This window comes from Myotis davidii, unplaced genomic scaffold (assembly GCF_000327345.1).
Source record: "Myotis davidii unplaced genomic scaffold, ASM32734v1 scaffold880, whole genome shotgun sequence".
In the NCBI taxonomy this organism is placed as follows: Eukaryota; Metazoa; Chordata; class Mammalia; order Chiroptera; family Vespertilionidae; genus Myotis; species Myotis davidii.
This window is the reverse complement of record NW_006292566.1, coordinates 488,326-491,990: the sequence shown is the minus strand read 5'-3', so window position 1 is coordinate 491,990 and position 3,665 is coordinate 488,326. Positions and strand designations below refer to the sequence as shown.

Here is a 3,665-nt window from a genome sequence, read left to right as displayed (position 1 = left end):
CCGCTATAGGGGGGTCTGCAGCACCCTAGTGGAGTCCTATCTGTCCTGAGTGTGGGGGTTCTCAATTCAGTGGGGGGTGGCTTACCTAAGGGAATCCTGTTCCAGGGGTTCCCAAAGGTGTGGACGGAGTCGGCAAAGACTATCCACCCTCTTCCTATGGTGGAGTCCTATCCGTCCTGAGTGCAGGGGGCTTACCTAGGGGAATGGGGGGCTTACCTAAGGGTTCCTGTTCTGGTGCCATATGTTGGGGTCCAGCCGCAGCAGATCCAGGGGTTCCCAAAGGTGTGGACGGAGTCGGCGAAGAAGGAAGGACAGGGAGGCAGCGTTCAGTTGATCATCCTAGCTAGGCTCTCTCTTTATTGTCCTGCTACATCTATATTTATACCATTTGATCCTACAAGCAGGCCTCTATAATCACATCATGGTATGTTTTGGGTAACGTTCTATAGTTCCTTGTTTCTTATCTGACCTTTGCCAAAAATCTGGTCTCTATCTAGTTCTATTGATTTAAATGTCATCTAGGTTAATCTCTGTGTTCCATCACAAGGGCTATTCCAGAACCAGCACCTGTGCGGCTCACACCTGGTGGAGGCTCTGTACCTGGTGTGCGGGGAGCGGGGCTTCTTCTACACGCCCAAGGACCGCCGGGAGCTGCCCGACCCGCAGGGTGAGTCATCACCCCTCACCCCTCGGTCACATCCTAAAGGGACTGGCTACCTGGCCAGCGTTGACTCCAGGGGGAGAGAGTGGGTGACCCCCGAGGGCAGGCGTGTCCCCTCCCTTCCTTCCAGCCCCCCTCAGACAAGCACCCGCCTGCTCCCTCTGTCTCTGACGGCAGCTGCCTGCCAGTGTCGTCTTGGGGTCCGGTCCTGGCCATGGAGATGTCCCCCTCTCCTGCCCGAATGCCTGTGGGGCCCAGGAGCGGGACAGGCTGTGTGGGGTTGCCCTGGTGGCTGATGGCAAAATGCAGGGCCCACCCCGGGCGGCAGGGCCCACTCTCCACAGGCAGGCTCGGGGCGCGGCCGGAGTGGGGGTCCCCGGACGGCCCTGAGGGCAGATCCTTGTCTCTCCTCCTGGTCCTTTCTCCCTGCACTGGCCCCACTGAGTCTCCTCCACATCACCGGGTGCCCTGGGCAGGGGGTACTGTCCCCAGGTGGCTAGCTCCTTCAGCGCCGCGGTCCCCTGCCTGGTCCCTGGTGGACGCCTGGCCCCGGCCGCTTCAGGATGGGACAGAGAAGGTGGGGTCTCGGGAGGCTGGGGCCGGGGCCGGCGGGAGCTGAGCCTTCACTCAGCCCCGAGCGCTCGGGCCCAGGGGGCTGTTGGGAACAGAGTGGGGCTGTTCAGGAGGTGGCTCCCACTTTAGGCCCGAGAGCCCGCTGCTGGGGTGCTCCTGAGGGGGGCCCTTGGAGGGGAGAGGCTGGGCCGAGAGGGAAGAGGGAGGGCAGGAGATGCTGCCCAGCTCGGGGTGGCTAGACAGCCCGGGACCCCAGCCCCGACCCAGCAGGAGGAGCCCCGGGGCCCTGGGGGACACAGGACAGGACAGGCAGCACCCCGGCACCCGTTGCTGGGCCTCCGGGCTGTGTCCCCCACAGGCTACAGCCCACAGCCCAGGGTGGAGGCTGGGACCCCGCCCCCTCCGCCCTCTCCTACCACCAACAGCCACATCCCCCTGCCCCACACCGACGGTCACCCCCAGACCTGCCACCAGGTCCCTCGAGGTCCAGATCTTCACCCTCCTCAGCACCCATGGCAGCCCAGGTGGCTCCACTGGGCACTCCCTTAGGCCACCGCCTGGCATGCCCGGGAGCCAGGGAGGTCAGCGGGTGACCTGACCGCACCAAGGCTGGGCCAGCCTGCCAGCCACTGGGCCAAGCCAATCTGTGCCTTAACTCCTGTGCTAGCAAGCGTATGTGTTAAAAGATCAATACAGAGTCTTTTATCTTTAGACTCACGATGGCACATCTTCTCAATCTAAGGTCTGTACTATCCACCTTCTTACCCTACTTATCCTCTATAGGGGGGTCTGCAGCACCCTGGTGGAGTCCTATCCGTCCCGAGTGTGGGGTTCTCAATGGGGGTGGGCTTACCTAGGGGAATGATCAATACAGAGTCTTCTTTCTTTGGACTCAGTATGGCACATCTTCTCAATCTAAGTTCTGTACTATCCACCTTCTTACCCTACTTATCCTCTATAGGGGGGTCTGCAGTACCCTGGTGGAGTTCTATTCGTCCCGAGTGTGGGGTTCTCAATGGGGGGGGCTTACCTAGGGGAATCCTGTTCCAGGGGTTCCCAAAGGTGTGGACGGAGTCGGCGAAGACTATCCACCCTCTTCCTAAGGTGGAGTCCTATCCATCCCGAGAGTGGGGCTTACTTAGGGGATTGGGGGGCTTACCTAAGGATCCCCTGTTTGGGTGCCATATGTTGGGGTCCAGCACTGGGGGTTCCCAAAGGTGTGGACAGAGTCAGCGAAGATGATGGACACAGAGGCAGCGTTCAGGTGATCAGCATAGCTGGGTTCTCTCTTTATTGTCCTGCTACATCTGTGTTTATACCATTTGATCCTACAAGCAGGCCTCTATAATCACATCATGGTATGTTTTGGGTAACGTTCTACAGTTCCTTGTTTCTTGCCCAACAATGCCCAAATTTATTGCCAACAGCTTTAGTCCAAGTTCATCGTAAGTAGTACATGGTATTTCTGTAACACTAGGGGTGGGGGGGATTTACTGATTTATTCTCTTCTTAGTCATGGTAACCCCTAACCTGGGGGAACAACCTTTCTCAGGGAGGTGGTCCTGTTTAAAACATATAGCGCTAAGAGGGGGAGCAAACATATTCATATAGGCCAGGTCCCTACACACAGGAGATGTCCCTCACGGTCCCAGCCCTGCAGCCGGACCACCCAGGGCCTGGAGGGCAGACAACACATAGCGCTAAGAGGGGGAGCACACATATTCTAATACACCAGGTCCCCACACACAGGAGATGTCCCTCACGGTCCCAGTCCTGCGGCTGGACCACCCGGGGCCTGGAGGGCAGACCAGAGGTGCGGGGTGTAGGCGGGGGGCGGGGAGGGGAGGGTTGGGGGGGGGGGTCAGGGCTGGGCAGGAAGAGCCCCAGCACACCCAGCTCCCTGGGCTGATGTGGACACATGGCCTGGTGCTGGGGAGACGGGGAGATTTTGGCCTCAGCTGAGTGGGGACAGCAGGGCCCTCAGGCCCCTCGTTAATGACCCTTCGGCCCCAGAGGTGCTGACGGCCAAGGCGGGTTCCTGGGCACCCAGCACACTCCGCTCTGGGCAAATGGTCCGGAACGTGTAGCCTCAGGCCCGGGCCATTTGCCACCCCCTGGGGTGCCAACCGGCCCGGCAGGTGGGGTTATAAAGGAGACCAGGCCCGGCCGCCCCCAGCCCTCTGCCCTCAGCCCTCCGCCCTCTGCCCTCCACCCTTCACTGGACCCGCCACACCCACAGGCCGTCAGCAAGCAGGTGGGTCAGGGACACTGCACTGCTGGGTCCGGGCTGTCCAGGATGCGGGCTCTTCCCTCAAAGCGCTGGAGGGTGAGCACTGGGTGGGGGGTCCCCGCCGGGCACGGACCCCTCACTGGCATCGACCCCACCTGTCCCCAGTCCTCGACGCCCGGCCATGGCCCTGTGGCTGCGCCT

The 3,665-nt window shown here is 60.8% G+C and overlaps 1 protein-coding gene across 1 annotated transcript in view; it reads left to right on the top strand.

Moving 5' to 3' along the window:
- Positions 1 to 3,466: 3,466 nt before the first annotated feature.
- Positions 3,467 to 3,665, top strand: part of INS (insulin) — a 5,481-nt gene continuing 5,282 nt past the window's right edge. Inside the window, exon 1 of the mRNA XM_015565464.1 lies at positions 3,467 to 3,488. The gene's annotated coding sequence lies outside the window, so the exon portion shown is untranslated. The remainder of the gene's footprint in view (positions 3,489 to 3,665) is intronic.